Source organism: Cyclopterus lumpus, chromosome 17, assembly GCF_009769545.1.
Source record: "Cyclopterus lumpus isolate fCycLum1 chromosome 17, fCycLum1.pri, whole genome shotgun sequence".
In the NCBI taxonomy this organism is placed as follows: domain Eukaryota; kingdom Metazoa; phylum Chordata; class Actinopteri; order Perciformes; family Cyclopteridae; genus Cyclopterus; species Cyclopterus lumpus.
Window position 1 is genome coordinate 5,185,276 of NC_046982.1, and position 24,612 is coordinate 5,209,887.

At 44.1% G+C, this 24,612-nt stretch overlaps 2 long non-coding RNA genes across 3 annotated transcripts; both read right to left on the minus strand.

Moving 5' to 3' along the window:
• Positions 1-2,860: 2,860 nt before the first annotated feature.
• On the minus strand, positions 2,861-13,138 carry LOC117745951. 2 transcript variants are annotated; one of them, XR_004611284.1, is made up of 4 exons: positions 13,052-13,138; positions 5,235-5,341; positions 4,214-4,730; positions 2,861-4,044 (listed from the first exon to the last, which is right to left on the minus strand). It is a non-coding gene; the product is annotated as an uncharacterized LOC117745951 (long non-coding RNA). The 2 variants fall into 2 exon arrangements; XR_004611283.1 differs by having other exon boundaries at positions 2,861-4,730.
• A 96-nt stretch (positions 13,139-13,234) lies between these two features.
• Positions 13,235-17,788, minus strand: LOC117745952. The gene is made up of 3 exons (XR_004611285.1): positions 16,109-17,788; positions 13,624-13,765; positions 13,235-13,527 (listed from the first exon to the last, which is right to left on the minus strand). It is a non-coding gene; the product is annotated as an uncharacterized LOC117745952 (long non-coding RNA).
• Between the last annotated feature and the right edge of the window lie 6,824 nt (positions 17,789-24,612).

A 24,612-nucleotide genomic window follows, 5' to 3' on the forward strand; every position in this document is an offset into this window, starting at 1 on the left:
AAAACAGAAAATGTGCTGACCGTTTACACTTTATTTCTCCATTCATTAAGACATTTTTTTTGTTTTTTTGTGATTTTTTATTTCAACTGAATAAACAACCATACCCCCGTCATCGGGCTAAACGCTAAGCTGTGTTGTCTCGTTCCCGTTAAACGTATCAGACCCACAGGGTTCTTATCTGATCGCATCAGTACACACTGCAAACATATGCCCCTCTTTACTGCGAGCGGACCACATTTAAATGTGAATAAGCCTTGTCATCAAGGTGCATAAAGCCCATTGTAAACCGGCCCTTTGTGCTCATTGATGTTACAATCACAGTGAATCTCAGTGGTTGTAAACTGTCCTCCTGTCATTTGGAGGGCTGCAGCTGTAAAGTAGAGCTCTGGCATGAAGGCTTTTCTTCTTCTTTAATCTTTTCTTCTTCTTTAATCTTTTTTTCTTCTTTAATCTTTTCTTCTTCTTTAATCTGGCCCGTATCAGGACGCTTTTAACTGTGAATAATTCACAAAACTTTTTAAACCCCTATTTGCTCCTGTATTGTCAAGCCATGAACATAGTTTCATTTGTCCAGGTTTTGAGTTATTTCTGCCATTTTTTGTGTGTGCCTCCATCCAACAAAAATGGAGGTGAATAGAATCCACATATCACAACAAGAATTTTTTTTTTTTTACTGGAACCACTTTCTACGAAATAAATAGTCCCTATTAAAACGAGCCGCAGAGGCATTCCTCAAAAAGTTCAGGTAATACATTTAAACGTACATTTTTCAATTTTAAGTAAATAATACATAAATATATATAATTTGATGAAATCATTTTAATCAGTTTGATTTAAAGTATATATTTTAATTAATTATAAATATTTTAAAACAATTGTTCCTCATGCTGTGACCCTAATCCAAAGGTGGGTAAACTACGGCCCGTGGGCCGGATCCGGCCCGCCGAGGATTATGAATTATAAATTATAGTAAAGACCGCTGTAACGCTTCGTATCCTCGGGGCTGCAGAACACAGCAGGTTAAAGAGCGCCGTCACGCTTTCTGCTGCAGGAGAGGCGCACACAAACAGCCTGAAAGAGCAATAAATGAGCATTAAGAAACATCGATGCTGGTGTGTTGCCGTCAAGCTCACCATAATGTACCGCATACCGCTGGAAAGCGCCGCTTCTTAGTGTTCAAAATCCTTTGGAATTACGTCGTAAAGCGTTAACGTTCGAAGAGTTCTGGTAATTTGAATTTGGCATGTCACTTTCTGTCGCCGGAGACGGGGTTCGTACTACAAGAGTTTTAGAGTTGTACAATTAACAGCTGCATCCAGAGTATTTTTCCTCGGCATAACGAACGCACATCAAACCCACGGGACCAACAACACCGTTCCACTGAAACGGGTTCTTTACCTTTTAGTTATTGGCTTTTACTTGTAATTCATATTGGTTCACACAAACACTCCATCAGGGGCGTCGTTAGGCCTATTTTAGGGGGGCTACAGAATGTGTCTGTCTGTAGTTAACGAGTGTTACCTGCTTACATTCAGGTGTACCTGTTAGTCCAGGTAAATACAGAATGTGTCTATCTGTAGTTAACGAGTGTTACCTGATTACATTCAGGTTTACCTGTTAGTCCAGGTAAATACAGAATGTGTCTGTCTGTAGTTAACGAGTGTTACCTGATTACATTCAGGTTTACCTGTTAGTCCAGGTAAATACAGAATGTGGCTGTCTGTTGTTAACGAGTCTTACCTGCTTACATTCAGGTTTATTTGAGGCAAATGAAAGGGAAGTTAGAAACTGTCTCCATTGAGCGAGTGTGAACAAGTGAATTCGAAATACAAGAAATAACTAACGACATCTCTCTATTCTTTGCATTAATATAGATTATTATAATATTTTTTTCCATTGAATGGTATATTTGACACTGAACTAGTTCATCTTTATCTCAGTGATAGTGTCCAAATGAGCATAAAATATCACTATGACCCTGAAATTCTGTCTCTTGTGTTATCATATACTGAATGAAGCAAAACTACAGAGCAAAATCACATTCTGATTGAACCAATCTATGAACTGTCAGAAACAATGGATATCAGGGGCCCCAAGAAAGATTTGCTGCGTGCTATGCGGGCACACATTCACCAGGGTGACACTCCCCTTGGGGCTTAGCCCCCCCCTTTCTTGGAATCCTACAAACGCCCCTGCTCTCCATGCATCTGATCTTGGCCCGGCCCGTCTGTCAAATTTTAAAAGTCAATGTGGCCCCTGAGCCAAAATGTTTGCCCACCCCTGCCCTAACCTGTAACTCATATAACCTCCTTGGAAGAGGTTGAATAAAATGCATTTGAGAATGATAATCATTTGGGAAATCTGTACTGTGTGTGAGCACACGTCAACAGCTGAAGGGATGGTAGCAGCGAGCGTGGAGTTGGACCTCGAGGCGTAAACCAAAAATAGAAAGAAAGAGCAAAGCTGTGAATTAGCATCCCGCGGTTTTCGGTGGAGTCGACTTCCCTCTACTAGGTGAGATGAGGTGGGGCGCTGGCTCCCTTTGCTGAGCTCAGGTGTGTCCAGGACGGGTGGACAGCATCAACCAACCCCCCCCCCCCCCCCCCCCATGGAGCTCATAGACTAGCGTGTGTCCCCCCCCCCCCGGCGATCAGACAATGTCACAATTTCAGTTGAAAAAAATTCTGCCATACAAGAAGGAAATATTTGAGTGTGCGTGCTCTTGGGGAAAGTGTGAGGACAATGAAGTTACATAAATACTAGTTCACGGGTCCGCACAAAAGAAAACCATCAAACGTTGTAAATGTTACCTTTTTACTGTTAATTTCATGTACAGTGTTTTTTTCATAAAGGCCCACAATTAAAATGCGAAGGAAATAAACAATTGCATTTTTATAGATTAAAACAAATTTTGTCGTTAGTAGTTTTAATGATTTATTATTAGAGTGAGATCATAATAATAATAATTTCTCTAATATCCATTTATGTTGTTGTAAAAACATCCCCTTCAAACAATTGTATTCATTCAAGTTTTTCACAAACGCATCATAATGTAACCGAACATTCATTCGTTGTCCGTTACCCGATTTCCACACGGGCTGGTTGTTTACAATGTAACGTTATCAGAGATTATTGAACAGAAAGCCTATTTGAGCATATTTGACTGAATATCGTCAGTAAAACTTGAATTCCCACTGTACGTGACACCGTGTAGTTTACCCGCGGTCCACATGCGAGCCAAACGGATCGACTGCACCATCGTCACGCCGCCAACATCCGCTGGTACTTATCGCTGTTAACTGACACAAAAAGAGAGCGCACACACACAAGCCGACTCTCAGTCTGTCTGTGAGAGGCGTGCGGTCTGGAGTCTCCAAGAGCGGTTTGTCCTGTTGCAAGACAAACACTGATGCGTGGGAATCCTCAAAGAAGGCACATGTAGGCCCTTTGAGCATATAGCCGCTCCACACTCAAGCTGCAGAATAACGACTGTGTGTTCTCAAACAAAAGGCCAGAATACAAGCAGATGATAATAGCAAGCGGCATGGGGAGGAAAGGAGCCCGACTCAGACACACATTGATTTATCTGAGACGGAGTGATGCACACCCCTAGAAGACGTCCATACATATCAAATCAAGACGTGGTCACCTTTGCAGTTGTGGTAAATACATGTTAATTTGTGATACCATCTTCCGATCTCTCCTTGACTTTGAGTGGGCCATTACAAAGGATTTTGGCCAACGTATGCATGTTTTTGCTGAGGTTTCAAATTGATGCAAAAGGTACGAGTCATAAGCGCGTGTAAAGACACGTGACTGGCAATGCGCTGACACACACCCATGCAAACAAAGCCTGCCTGCAACGCCGGCGGCGTGTATCGTACTGCGACTTCGAGAGCAGCCGCGACAACGCCACGATGATCTGTAGCCCACGTGGTGCCGTAGAGTAACGCCATCCCAAAATGTATCAGAAAACCATTTTCATTTTGCGAGCTAGATTCGTTCAGCTTGTTGCCGAGGCGACGTTTCAGCGTGACGTTTTATCTGTAAAAAAAATGTTTCAGAATCGTTAGAGCTAGTTATCTGAGCACATATTCGTTGCAAGTAAAAGTTTATCTTGGGTTTATGTTTCCCCGGTTCTTTTTTTTTAGCGGATCTATCACAGATTGTGGCCAAATAAATTAAAACGTGTTGGTTGAACATAAAAACCCACGTGTTGTTTCTTTAAACAATCGCCATGATGTATCAGCACATGTCGTGATCACATTTTCATCTTTCAGACGGCCCTTGAACACATCACATGTGATGAACTGCAGGCTGCTGGTCTACAGGAGAGGCTGGAAGTATAGGTTGTAAAACATGTGAATAGCTCAATACAGTATTTAAAGCATGTAGCGTTACACTTACAAGCGCGTTATACAGATTCATACGCCCTCTGCGACGTGAATAATGACTGACGGAAACGTCAGCCACCTATTGTTTCATCTATTCTGGGCCTCACTGAGCGTGTGCAGGCTGAACTTTGGACCCTCGCCGCAGGTGTAGGAGTCACGTTCGAGTGGTTGCTTCATGTCATCGAGCGCCGCTCCTCGACGCTGCGCTGTGACCTCGGGACCCCGCCGGGAACTCTGCCAACTTCCTCTTTCCAGGGAGGCGTTCAGGTCCCTTGTGACAGGACGGGAACTCCTTATCACTCAGCTGAAATGATTTTCCTTGGTAGGGAGTGTATGCTGAAACACACACACACACACACACACACACAGGTTTAACCAACATCTCGGATCACGTATCAATGGATCATAAAACTCACAGGTCGGATAAGCCCAAAAGAATGTCATTTTTTCTTTTGCCGTCAATACTAAATGCAGATCATGGATGATCCATATTGGCAGATACAGATTTAGCAGCTGGTCTACATGTCTTCAGATTATTTATGTCCCAAAATTCATTTCAACCGCTCTTAAGCCAGTGTAAACCATCAACACTCTTAAATATCATGCTTTTACTTTGATATTGTCATTTGCAAGTTCTTCATAAAAGACATCACTAAAATGATGAGGAAATAAAAGATTGTATTTTTATTGATTAAAACAAATCTTGTCATTGGTTTTAGCTATGTATTATAATCTGACTGGAGCTAGTGTAAACAGGTCGTACTGGATTTATTCAAGTTTCTCACCAACACTACATTTTTACGAGATTACATGTGAACACATCATAAGGTTATGATTTACCTTAGCCCAATACTCATTTTCACTGAACAGAGCCTGAACGCATCATAGTGTAAGGGAACTGAACTGTCTGCTGCTAGCCGTTAGCCGTTAGCCGTGCTGCCACCGTCCTGTCAATGTAAACACAGATTGGTTGTTTACAGTGTAACATTATCAGATATGGGCGACTAGAAATGTCACTGAATATTGGTGGATAACGATCTTCAGTAATATTTTATTTCACTACAACCTTTACTGGTCAATTGTCACTCACTTTTCCCGGTCCACACTACAATACACAGCCAAATGTATAGTTTAGGGTAAACATATATAATTCATTATTGTTTACTAAGAGTTTACCACTGAAACCCTCAGCTGGACAAATGATCCAGGACCGTGTGGGTGCCCCGTGGATGTTTAAAGTGGGGCTCCCTCACAGCTTCTTCTCACTTCTCAGTTCGTACATCCTTGCTTCCTTTCCTCGCTTCCTCTCTTTGCGTTTTATCCTTTCCCACTTGAGATGCGGAGGAGGCAAGGGAGCGACACGAGGAGAGTTGACTTGAGGTAACAGGCATCGTCCGTCCATTGTTTTGTGTTCATGACAACGTTTTTTCTCTCATTTCAATTCGCAACGTTGGCGTGACGCAACAAGAATGTGTCACACGTCTTTTGTACGTAAAGGACACACCTGTCCGTCCTCGCTCGGCACGCCTCCTCTCTCCCCGAGATGCTTTTTAGGAATTCAGACGCTGAGATCTATTTATGAGTCACAGGAAGGAGGAGAGAGGAGACGAGGAGGCATAAGGAAATAAGGAGAGCAGTTATTTCACCCCCGATGAGAGCTCAGGAAAGGAGCTTCATTTTTGATATAAACCAAGTTAACATGTAAAGCAGCCCGAACTACAACTTATGTTTCATAATCTCCCAGGTTATACACAAGTAGGGCCTCGTCTTTTACGTTTTTGCAGAAAGCACATATACAATCAGGCTTTAAAAAATAAATCTAAAAAACTCACTCACCTCTTTAGGTGTTGAATAAACATTTTTTGCTGGACGGTCCACATTTTTCTCTTAATTTTTTTGCTGGTGAAAATACATATACATGTTCCAGAGAATTCTCCTGCAAGGCAAGGTATTTGAGCAGCCGCAAAAATGTAAAAAGGTCATTATTCTAGATATAATATATTGTTTGACAATGAAAAACTGCAGAAGGTCTTCTGCAATGTATTTGGGGGGGGGAGGTAGAGTTTTTCAAGTTATCAGATGTAGGGTCGTGAGAGTGTGCCAGTTACACACTATAACTAAAATAAATTGAAAAGAAAAACATCCAGATTTTTTTCTTTTTACTTCCTCGGAAAAATCTGCTCCACAGATGGTAGTCTAAACAAATACGTACAATACACACAATACATCATACGCGTACACAAGATAAATACCTCCATGCACTATCAATCATGGAAAAATAAGACGCAACAACATGACACCCGGAGTTATAGTTTGTTTGAAAAAAAATAAATAATAATAATTGTAAGTGGAACAAAAGACAATCTGTATCCATCAGTGCTACCTGTGGGGGGGCTAATGTAAAGTATGTTGCCATGGTTCTTGCTCCGCACCCTGCAGGAGACTCAGTTAGACAGCAGCCTGTGTGCAAGAGCATGAGGCTGAAGACAATGCAAAGCAGAAAAAAAGACAATAAAAAAGCAAACGTGCACAATTCTTATTGTAAGGAGACCTGTGCGTCAGGGGTCAGGTTCCAGAACAATGTCTGTACACTTTGCACTTGTTAGTTAATCTATTTCATTCCTCAACCCGTGCCCTGGAAGTACGGTGGAGAACTTGGGAATTTTGTCAAATGTGTACGTGCGTGACGTCAAAAGAAGTCTTCGAGTGATTGGACGCCATTTTGGAGTCCAGTATCCAGTTCTAATAATTCATGAAATGAGCCCACGACAATATTTGAATCGCATATTGATTAAAATGTTGCTACATCCCGATTGGTCCCTGGAAGGAGGCGATGACACCCTTTTTACAACTGAGCCCCGCCCGGCCGACAGAAAGAAAACAAACAATACAGAAGTCCCCCACGTGAAAGTATTGGTTTAACACATATGAATAGTTTATCATTTCATAAATATGTCTGTCGAAGAATTCAAACTGTTATAATGTTTTTTTGTCGTGATAATAATTTCAACCTCATAAGCCATCCCTGTCGCCTTCCTAAATTCACTCCGTCAGTCCGTCTTTGTTCGCGCAATAAATAAAAGAACGTATAAGCAAAAAATGTTTCGGCCATTTAAAAAAAACACAATACAAAATGCGACATGCGAGGAGGTAATTTGGCGAAGCGTATGAATATGAGCTGTAAATGTAAACCAATCAGTAACGATGTAGCCTATTCAGCATCGCTCTCTCCCAGAGGTGCGGCTTTGTGTGCGCTTACGCCGCGGTTGCATTCAGGTACACCGCGGGCACAAACGAAGACCGCCCGGACTCACATTTGCCCCTTAAATCAATGCGATTTAATGACCCCATTATTCTGCCCTTCTTCTCCATTCATACGTATAACCACGTGTTCTGACAGCACGCAGTGTCCTCATTAGACGTGGAGTGTTTCCACGCAGCAGGCTGATTTGCAGGAGAGCAAAGCACTTGTAGGAAAAGGTACCTGGGGGCAAAGCTCTCAGGGAAAATTGCGGTGGGAAGTGTGAATGGATGTTGTTGTCACCCCGGCTGCAGCTGGCCGCGCCGATGCCAAGCTCAGGTTTTGTTCTCAGGATTGCGCGGCGAAGGACAAGAGGGCCAAATGAGGGAGGGGGGTTGGGGGGGGGGGCGGGGGGCGGTGGTTGTTCGACTGCCACGCGACAACGGGGGAGATTTCACGCGAGAATATTTGTGATTATTGTCACACTGTATTTCTTTTATTTTGACATGTCTATATTGTTCAGATAAAAGGTGTGGATTTCTTTAATTACCAAACTCGCCGGCAGAGCCTGCTGCTCCGTGTTCATTCGTCAAACGGTGGCGCTTTAACTAGCATGTTGCTTGTCAGGTTGCAATGTCAGGAAATGAGAAGTAAGAAACAATTATATATCATATGCTAAAATGTATAAATGTATAATGTATAACTTTTTCTTTCCTTTAAGCTGAACTTAAGAGCTTTGTGCATACATTACAATACACCCACGGCTGTGACTAATGAGAATACGACACTAATGACAAGCTTTTAAAGTAGAAGAAACTAATTCCCCTGCAGGCAACGGCTCACGTGCTGAATTCATAAGCGAGGACACATCCATTACTCAACAATATAGACATATACTGCTCTGGGGGGTTTCTCCTTTTAGTCGTTTCAACCGTCAAGAAAATGCCAGCTAAGTCAATGAAGGAAAAACCAACAGCTGGACTATTGACAAGTCTTATCATTTTCTTTTATCTCATCACATCTTTTTGGCTCGGAGCCATTCTAAAAACAAACACATCCTTAAACGCTGCTACAAGGAATCTCCCAATCCTTGTTGTTCCATCCAATGCTTGTGATGTCTTCTAAATAATACGGATGCACAGAAATGATGGATTCAATCTAGATATGTTTGATACCTGCTGGCTCAGTCAGCACAGCTTTAATTTGGGAGAATCTCAGCAGAAGCCGTTTGTTGATTTGCTGATCACACATGTGGTTAGCCTGTGACTCAGATGTCCTCAAGTAGAGGGAGCTTGCGTGTGGCCTCGCATCGTCATGCATCTTCACCTATAAACATCCCAGCTCTTAATTGTGTTGCCATCACGAGGGAACAGAAGGAGCTCATTTTCATCCAAACATTCCTGCCTCCAGTAGTCAGAGGCTGCACATGGGCTTGACCGGTTGGCCTGGTCAAGTTAAATGTCACGTTGGCTGGGGAACTTAGCAACTCCCTTTTTTTTGTTCTTCTAGAGCTGGTGATGGAGGAAGCTACAGAGTGAGCCATCTCACTTCCTTCTCATCTTGGAGAGTTGCCCATGTAGCGCACTAGGGATGGGTAAAGATAAAGTCTCAATTATCCTGAAAAAACGGAGTGGATGTGGTCGAAACTCTGGATTAATTGACTTAAATGAAGATTAAACATAACAATTGAAAAGATTTTTTATTAAAACATGAGTGAAAAAATGTAAGTTGTTAATAAACAAGCTACAGCTAAATTAGTCATTGGTCAAGAGCATATTATATGATGTTCTAAAACGGCATACTTATACAATTAGATTGTGCTTTGCACTACATTGATATATAGGACTCAAACTACTTTTTCCTGGATTTTTTCTGAAAACCAGATTTAGTTTTTCTTTAGGAACATTTCTCATTTATGGTCCATTTTACGAGCACAACCAAGTTGCGAATCGGCTTTCGCAAAAATGCATGAAAGAGAGATTATTCTACGCAGTGATGCATCTAGTGATGTATTTAGAACAACACTTAATCCGATCACTGGTCTACATGTACACAGGGTACGCACCACACCGCCAGGTTACTACCGTGCACTAGCCGGCTTTCTCTGACATGGGTACTCATGCAGACGTTGAACATTTACCAGGTTAACACGCTGACACTGATGAATATGTGTGAATGACTTGATATATTTATATTATTTGAATGTATCTCTTTATAGAGAAGTCGCTGGTTTCTATTAGACAAAGGGACATCTTGACGTGATGATGGTACTGGTACTGGAAGTCAGGGAGTCACCAAAATGATTACAGTTCATCCCGTGGGGAACACGAATGTCTGGACTAAACTTCACGGCAATCCATCCACCCGCTCTTCAGACGTTTTACTCAAAACCATGAACGTGAACCTCACGGCGGCGCTAGAGGAAATCCGGATCCCCGGAGTCGGTGGGAATCATCCTCTGGGGGGCATGAACGTACCAAAGCGGTGTATATTGATCGACCGGCATTGCGCCTCTCGCATGTCATATTCTGGGTCTTACAAACGGATTATTCCAATGCGTGAAAGGGCCTTGCGTGTGTGAGAGTGAGTGCGGATGCTTTTTTTCGAGGCCGCGGCCAAACTACTTTAGAGCTTTAAGATTCCTCCCCCTCCGATCGGTTCGACGTCTGAAAGCATCGTCTTTGATCCTCCGAGAATGCGCCACGGATGACAGATGACGCCGACGGGGAGAAAGCAGTTCCCCGGAGAACGAGAGGGAAAGGAGGAAGAAAAAAAAAACTCAACAAAGGGAAGGAAAGAGAACGAGAGTAGCACGGATCATGGTGGTGAAAGAGAAGAAATGAAGAAGAGAGGGATGGTGGGGGTAGAGATTAAGGAAATGAGGGCCTACTCTGGAGGGCTTTAGTTACTTAGGTGGAGAATACAAAGTGTCAACGGGGAGAGAAAAAAAAAAAGAGGATGGAGAGGTCACTCCATCTAAAGAGCCGTGTTTCACTGTCACCGTGCGACAGGTGAGAGGGGTGTAACGCGGATAGAGGATAACATGTCACTCAAAAACAAAAACAATGCAAGGTCAGCACCTTTGCTCAAAGAAGCACTTTGTCAACAACAAGATGGGAAACCATCTTATTTTCTTTCTTTCTTTGTCCTTTTGCAAAAAGATGCTTGCTTTCTTGCTAGAAATGTAAAAAAAGGAGAGGCTATAGAATAATACTATCGTGACAATAAGTCCCACAGATTATTACTTTAAACGTCAAAAAATCTGTGCAGGCTACAGGAGAAGCCTTCAAGATGGGCCGCGAAATGACACTGATGTCAAATTAGGCATCGTCACATGGGTGTGACTGCGAGGGAAATGCAGCACTGCAGCTCCTAATGAGGGCGCCATGGTCACCACATTCTTGTCTGGGGATTACTTTTCTTTTACTCAGCTAAAGTGCAATTCACAGTTAATGGCAGGTTATGCATGGCAATGTGTGACTGACAATAACAGCATTGACCCCATTTGACTGCATTTGCATCAGAAATACAGTAGTCAACACGGTGACATCATACGAAATTGAATTTATTTTTCTCCAGCAGAAGCGTAAAGGAGAAACGTCCATATATTCACCGTAATAATCTTCAGATCTTTCCCAATCATCGCATTCGGAAGTTTTTCCTCATCCGACAATGAAAACTTGCAGCTTGTTCCGCATGACTTTCTGTGGGCGGTGCAGATTAATAAAAATATACTATCTATAGATACTATACTGTCTATAGATATGAAATATAGATATTTGTGTGCTGTTTTAAAAAAAAACACATGCCAAATGAGGACATTCCTGAGTAGCTGAACTCATTCTAATCTAATTTATTAATCTATTAGCCACAGGCCTGTTGGATGGTCAAACGTACGGCTCACACATTTGAATCAGGTTCTCTCTTTAGCAGAACGGAGAACGTAACCCTCGTTCCATTTGCTCCAGTCCAGCGTTAAGTTAAAAGATAAAAGTAAAACCTTGACTGGGTAAAAAGACATAGCGAGGTGTCTAATGGCTCCCGTCCTCAGGGGCACGCGAGGTGTCGAGGTAACAAAGGTTCGAGGCCGTCCGTCAGGCTCGGGTTAAAAGTCGCCGGGCCGTCCCAGTGAGCCTCACGCAGACGGTGGTTAGGGACTCCAAGGCGCCAGGTTCCGTCACCTCGGACGCCCTCTGAGAACGAGGACAGGGTGCAGTTGTCGTTTTCTCTCCTCAGACACCTCCAGACACAATGGGAAAGTACCAACTACACCGCTCAGGTATGCGGAGCACTAATGAGGCTGTTCTCACGGGCAGGCCACCGATTAAAGGTGTGCATCCGCCGCAGAGCATGTGAAGCAATTACCGGTCGTCGCCAGCCAGACGCATCACAAAGCAAGACATTTCAGATCTGGGTCCAAAATTCATAAAATGTGATATGTCGTTGAAACAGTTCCAGAAGCGATGAGTCACACTAAGTACATGGAAGGAACAACTGGTGTGCTGATGAGAGAGAGAGAACAGAGTACTGGATCATCTGAGGGGAGGCATGGGAAGTAAAACTGTTCATGTAAGCAGCTTTTTTTTAAACAGGTGACAACGTCCGTCTCAGTAACAGCAGGCTACATGCACTCTACCACGCCTGGTAAGGTATGTCACATGACGAGGCCCGGTAACGCCGTTGCAAAGATGACATAACATCTCCGTTTTAGGGGTTCCAGTTCCCGAAAGCAACCGGTTACCATGGAGACCAACCCTCGAACTTGATGATTATTATTATTAGGGTGCACAGACCCTATACATATTAACCAGCCCCCCCCCCCCCCCCCTCCTCTTTCCCTTGGAAATGATCCCAAATCAGCTTGACTCATTGTGCGTGCGTGATGATAAGGAGGGCCTGAGGCGTTCAACCAGAGAAAGGTTCCAGTCACAACAGTTAGCTGTTGGGCCTCTGGGGAGGACTAATGCGGTTGCACCAGCCAGAGGCCCATATCACATCTGTGGTATCAGATGTAACTGGTGTGTAATTATCAGTCCTCACATTCACCTGTCCCAGTCTCGCTCTCTCTCTCCCTCTCATTTTACCGATGAGCTATTCAGTCTTTTCTTTTTTCTTTCTCCTTAGCTGAAAGTATGTATGCTGTTGTAGCATGAACTCCTTTATATTGAAAAAAAAACAACTATTAAAGTAATAGTTCATCCACAAAAGGACTTTTATAACCATTATTAACGCTGTGTTACCTCGTCGATTGCTTTGTTTGTAGTTTTCTCGCATGCCTGACAATCAAAAACGAGCATCTTGGCTGCAGACATGTATCTCCACAGGTGGGAATTTGACTGCTGCGATTCCATGAAACAATTGTGAACACGTTCTCCTCATCTATACGTAGCATATGCACGTCAGAATTCCCACTGACCTGAACCAGGGAAGCTGTTGAAAGTTACTATAGGTCAGTAAACGCAGCCTGCATGGACGGCGGCCCAGGAAATGTAGCTCTGCCAAGATGCTACAAGTAAACATGACATAAATATTCGTGATAAGCCAACTCTAGGGGGGGGGGAGGGGGGGGGGGGGGGGTCAGTGGAGACCGTCAAGTCAAACGAGCACCAATTTGATGTTTTTGGGGGAGGGGGTTTACGCAGTCTGTCACCTACAACAATGCTGAGTAGCTGACATGAAGAATTAAATATGCGACCCACGCGCACACACACACACAACACACAGCACACACACACACACACACAGTGTTTGGGGTTTAAGGCCCTAGTTGGCCATTTATATTTTTGCAGAAGAATTGCCGATACGTGGCGTGACTCTATGGCTTCGATGTTGCGTCGGGGACGTGGGCGGCTCGGCTTTGTTGCAGCGGGATTCACCGTTCACACACGGAGGCTAGCAGGAAAGAAAAAAAAAAAAACAGGATGTATTCAAGAATTCAAGATCATTTTGTAATTGAAGTATTTTCTTGAAGTGACTTTAATTGGTCACCTTTGGGGCAGCGGAACAACCTGTAAACATGGACTTCTTAACCCTAAACAAGTGCCCGGAGCAGCCGTGGATCAACATTGTAGTCGAATGGTCGTCCAATATTCACTCTCCTTTCAGCTTCAGCTTCCGTTCCTCACCAACTCTTTAGGAAACAAAGATGTCGATCTCTTCTGAATGCTCACTACCGCCGCGCTAACCTTTTCCCCCGTCTGCCGTCATTCACACCACTATACTACCCGTACTATGATTACTGCATACCTAAACATGTTAGTACAATATGAGTGACAGCACCCTCAAGTTGGTGCTGTTAATATGGTGTCACGGCGTGCATCATCCCATGGAATGCTCGTGGCGGAGGCTATACCCCGGCGTGCGCTGGAATTGACGCCCACAAGCCTTTTTAGAGTTTGTAACGGGCCAAACCGGCAGGTCTGCAGAAGGAAACCCGCACGTGGCAAACCTGCCGGACCTTCTCTCTGTTTGGGCAACATCTCTAACCAGTGACTCACCCGGCTGTAAAGCACGCAATGTAAACAAAAATGAGTTTGACACTTTCTGAGATTCAGGACTTGGATGTACTTTCAATATGAGGAGTTTAATTTAAAAGACAGACACAAATTATAAAAGAAATTGAGGAGAGTCTTAAAAGTAAAGTAAAAAGTGAACTAAGCAGAAGAAGTCCAAAAGTAATAGTAATAATCAGACCAGCACCTCATCTCTCTATTTGTGAATGTCGTTCATCACCAACTTTGTCATAATTGCTTGTCTTCATCCACCTTCAGTTCGTGGCTCCCAGAGGACTTTAGATGGTGACACAGATGTAGAAGCTGTGCTCCTCTGTCAGTGCCTTCACGGGATGCGTTCAGGCACAGTACTAAGTGTAGGTTTCGGCAGTTACTGTTGAAAGATTTCTTTTTCAACAACCTTCATTGTTGATTTTTTCCCTTCTGGATCGACTCATCCTTAGTGGGGAGATAATGTTTTGGAAAGTGCTGTTGTTGTTGATATAAGTCATGTGTTTAGTTATTTCGAAGGATGTGCATATTTCTTGTCAGCAGTGAGAGTGACAGAGGGAGCGATGGGATCAAAACCCGGTTCTTTTGCAGACACGCCGTCGCCACGGTGACTCACTTATAATGGCATTGTCTTTGGTCTTTTGTCTTTCTGGTGCTTAACATGCACCACCCAGGAGTTAAGTGCAGCACATTGTCTGTGGTGGTACTGTACGTTCTGCACCGAGCTCATAATTGAGAACAGCAAATTGTGTTTTAATTGATTCATCTGTTTCGCTTCATATGCTTTACCTGGTTCTGTCACCCAGCGTGCCTTTCTGGGATATCTTTGCTGACCGCCACTGCATAGAAACGCCTGAGTGTGTTCATTTGTGTGTGTGTGTGTGTGTGTGTGTGTGTGTGCTCTTCATGTGGTTGCAGCGAGCGATGTTATCAGCAAACCACAGGCGCCAATAGAACGAAAGCAGAAAACAAAATAACAACGACTTCCAATCTGCTTTTCGGGCTAAATGTGTGGTCTGCTGAAGGAACAGCGGCAAAGCACTCGGCCCAGGACGGGACACCGTGTGGGTGTGTCACATGGACACGGTACATTGCTTACTTTGGACTGACAGTATGTCAAGTCCCAGCAGTATGTTATAATAGCATTATGTCATTACCACAGTTACATAGTCCCAATTAACAAAAGGAGGTGTGCCAGGCGCCTTGGTCGGCGCATTGCTATTTCGAGGCAGCAGAAAAGCGATTGTCGCCATTACCAACAAAAAGCTGGTCTGACGTCAGTGGCGCTATATATTTTCCTGGCTATATTTATCCGTGTACACCTGCAGTTTAATTCGTTACGCACAGCACACCGTTAATCGGATGCATTTGCACAGACAATAGGAATCAGAGGATCGTGGGAACGGTCCCCCGGCGTGCAGAAAGCTTAAAGGCTTGATCATCCCAAAGCTCTTTCAGACCCCGAAGCCCTCTATCCGCCATGAGAAACCATCTCCCAACCCTGACGGAAGGTATCGCTTCAACATTTTGTTAAGATGACTCTCTGAAATGTTGTCACTGGTTCTTGTTCATTTAGTTGAGGGTGTTGTTACAGCACATGCCACCGTTGACTAAACATCACCCACGTGAAGCATTAAGGGATTCATGCCAACATCTACCAAAAGGATCGGTCACATCAACTGGTTTGGCCAAGTATGACTTAAAGCACACGGCAACGCCACCTCCAACAATTAGTCCGCCGTGTGATATGTTTACTCTTCATTTCCATCAAAGTGACAGGTCCATTTTCAAAACCAACTCAAGCATATAATACATTTCTTGTGAGGCGTCATATCTTGGCAAAACCAGCCGTTTGGAAAAATAGATCACATTCTATCCTGACTGAGAGTCGGATGGGAAATAGTGCACAAATCAACGGAGATGCGTCTTTCTAGAAGTCCTGACCCGGCTCCTCGAGGTAATCCACAGACCTTGTTGTGAGCAGTTTCATGTATGAACTTAGGTTGAAAGAAAATAATCCCTTAATATTCGGCAGACCATCCGGACTGACATATAGCACTCCAGGTCAGAGGAAAGATATGCGTTTTTCATTTTGGGGCTGTACTAATATTCCACTTCATTTCAATCTGGGTCATTGGTGGCCAGAAAGTTGTCCAAAAAAAACAAAAAGAGGAGGGGCTTCTGTCGTCCATCTGTGTCCACGTCGGGTGCGTTCAGGCACAGCATTTGGTGTCGTTCACCAACATTTTGGCCGCCCTCAGAGCCCAAACACTTAATCTTGTAGCCAAGAGTTGAAGCGTAAAAGTGCGTTTTTTTAACGCGCGTATGACGAGGAGCAAAATGCGACAGCTGGATTGATTAAATTTGACCCTGTGAGATCAATGCCTTTGTTCAGATTCACAATATCTATATAAAAGGATTTTTTTAACCTTTTGTCCCATTGTGGAATACTCAGAGCCCATTTTAAACCACCTTAACATACTGTCACCTATACCTCACACACCTGTACACCTGTGTCCATGAAGAAAAACGCAGCCCGGAGTCAGTGGGTTCCCCTCCAGCTAATTTCAGTTAAAAAAAAAAAAAAAAAGAAATAAAAATGAAGGCAATGTTAGAAAAAGTCCGTTATTTAGTGTCGAGCCAACCCCAAACTGTTTTTTGGTGTTACAAGTTGGAGAGATAGAGCAAAAGAAGAAGTGTTTGGTAACTAACTGGCCGGGTAGTAAATCGACTTCTCTTGACTAATCTGTGGTGGACAGTCCGGTCAGGAGAGGGGGCTCGGTGAGATAGCGCCTTTCGTCCTAACGGCAATGCAAGGGGCCCGGGTCTGATAAGAGCTGGGGGGGAACTGTCCGGCCCCTCAGCGTGCGCTATGTGCACGAGGCGATAACACACATCAACACACAGGACTCTTGGAGAACACGACACGCGTGCTGATGAGCAGAAAGACTCTCACCGACAGGGTACCCGTGAATCCTGCTGTGGATGATTATTTGTCGCACTTTTCCAATTAATCATTGATACGATTGCCGATCAGATCGAAGAGAAAGGAATATATGCAACTTCTTTCTTTTTTTTTCAGTGAAACTTTAAAAAGGGAACAGTAATCTTTTTATAGCACAAAAATACAACTACATGTGAAAAACAAATTTAAAAAAGGAAAAGATAGAAGAGGAGTGAAGGAAATCCTTAAAGACGTGTCTCGGCCCGTCATGCTTGGATATAATGGTTAAAGCACGTCAGCCACCAATCTCAGGAACAAGAGCAAGAATAACAATCAGCTCACCTGCCTCTTTCCAAACTGGGGAAGGAAAACCACTTGTGTGATACTTCCATTCACTTCTAGACCTCCATCCATCAAACATTCTTTGGTTTACAACACGAAGCAGGAAAACCAACTCGGTCTCCTAAAATTAAAAACATATTTTTACATATAGCTCCTTTTGAGTTTTCTGTCAATGTCTGGGATGTTGTCTGGCCAATGTTGATGCTGATTTTATTTCCTTTTGCATACTAACAAGGCAGGGATTGTAACACCAACCAATGGTTAATGGAACGAACTCCACCACCTGAACTGCTCACGGTAATTAACTTGTGAATGGAATTCTTAGGCTCCACTTTGACATGAATTATTGGACAAGGAATCCATTCCAGTATGTTATATCAAAACTAGGTTGACCAGATGTAGTGGGGGGGGGGGGGGGGGGGGGGGGGGGGGGGGGGGGGGGGGGGGGGGACCAGTGAATTTCCCAGAAACTGAAAAAAACACTCCATCAGCATTACATAACTTATTCCTTTGACACCATCAAATCTCAGTGAGGGAAAATGCGCCGATAGACAGCAAGCCGTGTTAGAAAAGAGGTCAAAATGTGTCCGGTTTCTTTGCAGCCGTGTGATTATAGCATATCACCCTCCTTGGTCAAGTTTGCTTTTGGTGCTCCGCTTGTCGGAGACAGACTTGGTCAAACAGCAGTTATCTGAAGTGGATCCCCATTAGCCATCGTAATGTGAATGGAGAGCAGTGGGGGGGGGGGGTGGGGGTGGGGGGGGGGGGGGGGGGGGGGTGGTGGGGGGGGGGGGGTTGGGGTGTATTTAGCAAAGTCAGTGAGCAAGTATGGTGACAAATTAGGGGGTGAAAAAATGTAGTCGAAACGATTTGAAAAGGCCGAAAGATGAATGTGTTGTCAACTCGGAAAACATACAAAGACAACCTCTGGAGGGGGGTTACACAGCAGTGAGGACTTAGCCTTGTCAGTGTTATAGTGAGAAATTACATCAATGGCTATAAATTATGACAAATTAAGACGGAAACGCGAGCTCTTCTGAGAAAGACAAACAGAAAAGGACTCCGCTATCTGGAGATGAGTCCACAAAGTAAATCTGCCCTTTCATCAGCAGCTACTTGGGTTTCTCTTGATGACGGCGCAGATACAAGCCCTCGTTGTCTGCTTCCTTAAGAGAGAGGGCAAAGGGAAACTCTAGCATTGATCACAACACGAGCAGTTTGATTTATTAGATTCCACTCAGCAGTAGTGTCTCCAAAATCATCTTCCCCAGAAATAACAGGGATAGATTGTGCCGATATACCCCCGGGTTTAAAGGTGTGTGAGTGCGTGTTGCCAAACGCATGTCGCTCTCTTTCCTCGGTGCCTAAATCTCATAATGCCTTTGGTACCCGCCCCATATCTCAGTGACAGCTGTTTCCAAAAGGCACGGCAGGTTTAATGTGCTGTACACCATATGTAACACTGACGGTGTGATACAGACAATAGGAATCAGATTATAAAACACCTTATGTACCTTAACATGCTGATTGGCCGCGATGTGCCGGGATTTACAGAGCAGCTCAGTGCTGCGGTTAAAGGTGGACTGGCTTGTTAATAACTTGTTCACGTAGTGTGTGTGGCAGTGTGTGTGTGTGTGTGTGTGTGTGCCAAGTCTGAACTGGTTCCCACACCTAAAGGCACAGGGTAATTTTAGCCTAAACCAGCCTCACTGGAGAAACATCATGAACCGAAAATATGTCGGCGCTGCTGAGATTTTGATTATGATTTCCTTTACCTCTAATCAAAGAAAGGTAGCTGCAAAATTAAGTGCTGGTTTCAAATACAATTTCTATTTTAAATCTGCACAGCCAAAGAGACGGGAATGTGGCTTCTAAAATCGGCATTCTTCAACAACAACCAAAAAGTCCCTCTCTCCTAATACCAAGCCTCCCCCCTCCTCCTCTGATGAAGAGGCTCCCGGCCTGGTCCCAGTCACTCATCCTGCTCTGCTCCTCTTTGTCTCTGCTGGGGGGGGGGGGGTTGTAATTGGCTGAGCCTGCTCAGGTGAAAGCAGACCTCTTGTCTGGGGACACAAAACCGTCTCTCTGTGTGTGTCTGCAGCGCTGCAAGGTCAAAAGGACATGCTGTTTTCGGACAAACACACACACACACACACACACACACACACGCTCTTCACTCATCCTCCAGCCCCCCCCCAATTACCGCCGCTACCTGGGAAAGGTAATTATTTGCTCTCCTGTCTGTCTCCTAGCTTTCAGGGCACTCATCTGCCAGGTCTGAGAAGAAACAGACACAGAAAAGAAAAGAGAGAAGAAGAAAAAAGGCTTGTACCCCCACTTCTCTCAAACCCACGTTGTATATACACTTTGTATCTTTTCTGGAAGTTTCTAATGAGCTGCAAAAAGAAAAAAGATGGTCAGGGCCATAAAAACCTGGTATTCTTCTTATATAAAATGCCTTGGCTCAAACAATGTGTTGCCGTGCATCCTGCAGCTACTCCGCATGCTGCAGCAGGACACACATGACAGCAACACGATGTTCCATGTACAAGAGAACATTGTGTAATAGAACAGGATGTCAACGTGTACTGCCAGCTGACGGAGGTGCAGTTCGGCCTGCACAAACACGACGATGCATGCCAAGCCGCTCACATCCGTGTTTGCGCGAAGAAGCTTTACTGCGTGGCTGTAAACGTTGGGCATCTTTAACAAAAGTAGGAACTTGAGGAACGAGGAAGAGCAGGGGAAGGGCTGTGTGATGCAAATGTTATACAACCATCTCATTTTGCACATGAAGAGCTGACACACAATGCAACTTTTGTTCACTATTTATGTTCATTCTCTATCGTTTCAGTGAAAATGTCGTTGTGATTGCAGTTATTTTGTCATCACGCAAAGGATTGCACCAGTCGCACAAATGGTTAGGATTCATCCCGACGGGAACATGAACGTCTGTACCGGAAGGCGTGCCAATCCACCCAGGAGCTGTGAAGATGTTTCATTTTCGAACCTGAAACGTGAAGCATCCCGGTGGCGGCAGATGAAAAGTCAGGAGATCACCAACGTCGCGAGGATTCATCCTCAGGGGATCACGTGAGTGCCTGTACAAAGCTTTGTGCCAACAGAAGAAGTTGAGATACTTCACTGGATGAGTGAGAACTTTAACATGCTGGAGCATCAAACGTCAAAGGCTCGTGAAGGATTCATCCTCTGGGGAGCGTGAATGCCTGTAAAAGAAGCGTTGAGATAAATCAGTCTGGACCGAGGGGACCAACCAACTGGCCGACAATACCGACATTGTTACCATCTCATGGAGGTTACAAAAATAAGTCCAGAATGGTTCATGTCTCATCAACAATCCACAACGACGGACAGCAATAACCCACTGAGTGCTGCATATCTTAGTGGCAAAACTCCTCCCTCCAAGATTTATGGTCTGCATGGGTGGCCCCGCTGGGAATCTCACTCCTAAGCCTCCCATGAGATGCCATATTGACACAGAATACACAGCGCGTTACACACAATGCATCGCCCCTTGGCCTCTCACTCACCCGTGTTGTGCACCGGCTTTCTTTAGCTTCCCCGTTGCCCGTGACAGGAGGGTAAAATAAACGAGGATATTCAGAGAGCACCACGTCATTTGACATCCATCAAGGGTATTTGAGTTTGTACGGTTGTGATTTTCTTAAAGGATCATTCAGGTGTCTGCGGTCCGGAGACAACAAGTTCCCAGTGGAAACACTCGGGTTTCTCATATTTTTGGTCTGAGGGAGAAAACTGGGTGCAAGACAGAAATGAACACCAAAATAATAACCCCACAATGTCAAGCGCCGTATGTTTTCCTTAGGCCTCGTAGAAAAGTTCAACAATGGGTGGGATCTTTGTCCCCTTTGTCGTCGGGTCTATCTGGAGCATCGTGGCTGTTAAGAAGAATTACGTAGCTCAGCCACTGAAAGCTGAGCTAAGTGGAGCAGCCAACATGGACAACGAGCTATCGTTTATTGCCCCAAGAGCGCGAGCATTGCTCCGAAAGAGATCACAAGAGACAATATGCTGCAAGGGCAACCCGATTCCAACTCCCGGTTTTCCCACACAATGTTTCTTCCCCTGTACCTCTTAAATGACGCACCTATTGTCAGACATTTTCTTTAAACAGCGAACCACTTGTCATGATATGAGCAGGCTATTTATGGGGCAAAGTTGGGCAACTCGCAGCGGTGTCGGGTCCCGGAGTTTTTGACGAGGCGTCTTGTGTTTCCTGACCTTTCATAGGAAAGAATGCAATTTTGTAACAATAGTTGACGCGATAATCTCGCCGCAAAGTCCATTTTCAATCTCCAGAAAAACTTTACGTGTCCTCCCGAAAAATTGGTTATTGGTGAAACCAAGTTGGCCACCTTACCTGCAGAGTATGATCATGTGACTTGTCATCTTTATGTGAAAAACCAAGGTGTTTCTGAAGATGATTTACCGTTTTTGTCACAACCTACTCCAAAGGGGCAATTGGAAGTTTTAACTTGCACACATAAAAGTGGCAGTATGTAGTACAGGGCTGTCCCTGACTAATAAAATGTGTTTGTCATGGCTTGTATGATTTTGAGGACTAATCTATTAGTTACAAAAGCACCACTTTAAATTGTGTGTTTACCACAGAAGTGCTCATTAGTTTCTTGGAAATAAGTCCTTGAAAAAGAAAACAAGGCCAAAGAAGACAAAAAGACTAATGATTAAAGATTAACGAGGAGGGAGCCCTGATATAGTAGAGCTGCATGGACCTCTCTCTCACCAGATGTGATGGGGACTATTTATTGCAATCAAAGCAGTTCATGGCAACTTGTTCAATATATAAAAATTGCGTAGTAAACCGAGCCCTGTTTGATTCAAAGGGAAAGCATTTAAATATGTTAAAAGTCGATGTTCCAGAAATACAACTGGTTGCAACTAGTTCAAATGGCATTACATGTCAATGGTTTCACGTGGCACCGTTGTGCTGTCTGTAACCTCCTGATAGGTTCCTTCTCTTCGTCTGACAGAGTAATAAGCATGTCTGCATCAGTACTTTTCCAAACTTTTTGTTGGAAAAGCTTTATCCAAAACGATGGTGCAAGCCAGCCCTGGTCGCCACACTGCCAGTAGAGTTTAAGAACAAAAACTTGTCTTTGTGACCATTCCCTTAAAGACCAATACAGCCCATGAATCACTCCTCGCCAGATGTTGGCTGCAGTGTGCAGTTTTGTTGTTTCCTCGAGTGAAAAGGAGGCTAAATGTTGTGTCATGGTCTTGTTTCTTCAAATCTAAGCCTTGATTGGATAGCTTTCGTAGAGTTTGGCTGCCTCCGAGTGCAAAAAGAAGGAGTCCTGCGCTTGATTCCTCTCCCGAGAGTCTCCCTTGATGATTCGGTGGCCACAACATCCAGGACACGTGGTTCTGTGCTCGATATTTCACCTCGAATCCCACATTTCTTTACATTAAATCTGGGGTTTGTGATGAACATTAGCACACTGCCATGAAAACGCACTCGCGCATACCCACACCCAAACACACACACACAAAAGAAGTCCCAACAGGTGGAACAGGTAAACGGCCCCTGAGATAATGAATGACTGGTAGCAGGGAACCGGGCTGATTCTCAGCTCTTGCTGCAGGCTAATGGGGAGAAATAAAAGAGCTGAAACCGAGACAGAAAGAAGTGAGACTTGAATAAAGAGCTGGATCAGGTGGAACAACAGCTGCTGGCCTTTAGGTTGTTAGCCGATCAAACTCACTTTTACATCAAAGCAAGCAAAAGACAACAGGCACAGGTGATGAAAATTACATTACAGCAATATGATTGCACATTTTCAGGTTCATAATTGTCTATTAGATCGCGTTTACATGCTTTAAAAAACAACATGTCTGGCGTCGGTCTGCGCCCGTCTCTTTGACCCCTTATTGCGAGCCCATATGCTTTGGCTTGCAATAAGAACAGTTGGTGCACCTTTGTAAACGTAGTTCCTAAACCGGTGGGGGGAGATCCTCAGATGGGGGTGCGATGGCCTGATGACTTCCAGATCCACAAATGTACGTGTAGGGTTGGGTATCGTTAAAAAACATTACAATACCAGTACACTTAAAGGGATACTGATACAAATGGAGTACTTCCTTTGATACCCATCATGTGAATGGAGGTTGTGTGTGTCTAATCGCCATCGCACTGCACAGCGCTCGAACTCACCCGGCTGGGTAGGTGTTAGCTGCTGGGGTAGTGGGCCCGTCAGGAGTTGCATTCAAATCAAAGGCTCTTGAGGTGATTGGCCGCGAGGAAAAAACAAATAATATTAGAAAAAAAGTAATTGATGGCAGGTATATATTTACTGGAGGAGTTGTAATACTACTTGATGAGTGGGTGACTGTGGCTCAGTGGTGAGCAGAGTCGTCCTTCAATCTGAGGATCGGCGGTTCGATCCCCGGCTCCACTAGCCCATGTCGATGTGTCCTTGGGCAAGACACTTAACCCTAAAATTGCTCCAGTAGCTGTGCTTACGGTGTGTGAATGTTAGTTAGTCCTGATGTGCAGGTGGAGCCTTAGCCCCTCCCATCAGTGTATGAATGGCTGAATGATGTCATTTAGTGTTAAAGCACTTTGAGTGGTCGGAAGACGAGAAAAGCGCTTAAAGTACAGGTCCATGACCCTGTGTGTTCAGGGTGAAGACAAAAGGTTATTAGTAGATATTGGAACGCAGATCCTTTTGATAAATGTGGAAATCAATTAATGCAAATGAAATGTAGTGCATATATATTCTTGCATATAACATTTCAACTTTCCTTGTGGACACTGGTAGCATGCAGCACAGTCATTTTAATTAATGTGTTTGTTTTTTTACTTAAAAATATGTTTTTGATCAAGTGAACGTGTAGCAAGTCGCCCGGCCTGCTTTTCTTTTTCGGATGCCAAGCACGAAGCCTCAAAACTTCTAACACTTATCTTGAAATCACCTTTGATTTTGGAGCAACAAGAGTCAGTTATCGTTATTAAGACCATCCGAGAACAATGCAAATAGCTGGAGATGATTGCAGAACCAGCCTGTCCGACTAACCAGGGATGAATGACAGGATGCAAGATTGATGAATGGACTGGTGTAGTGACTTCTCGTGATGAATTAACGGTCTCTCTTTACTCAGTGGCTCTTCATTATCATTCCAGCTCCT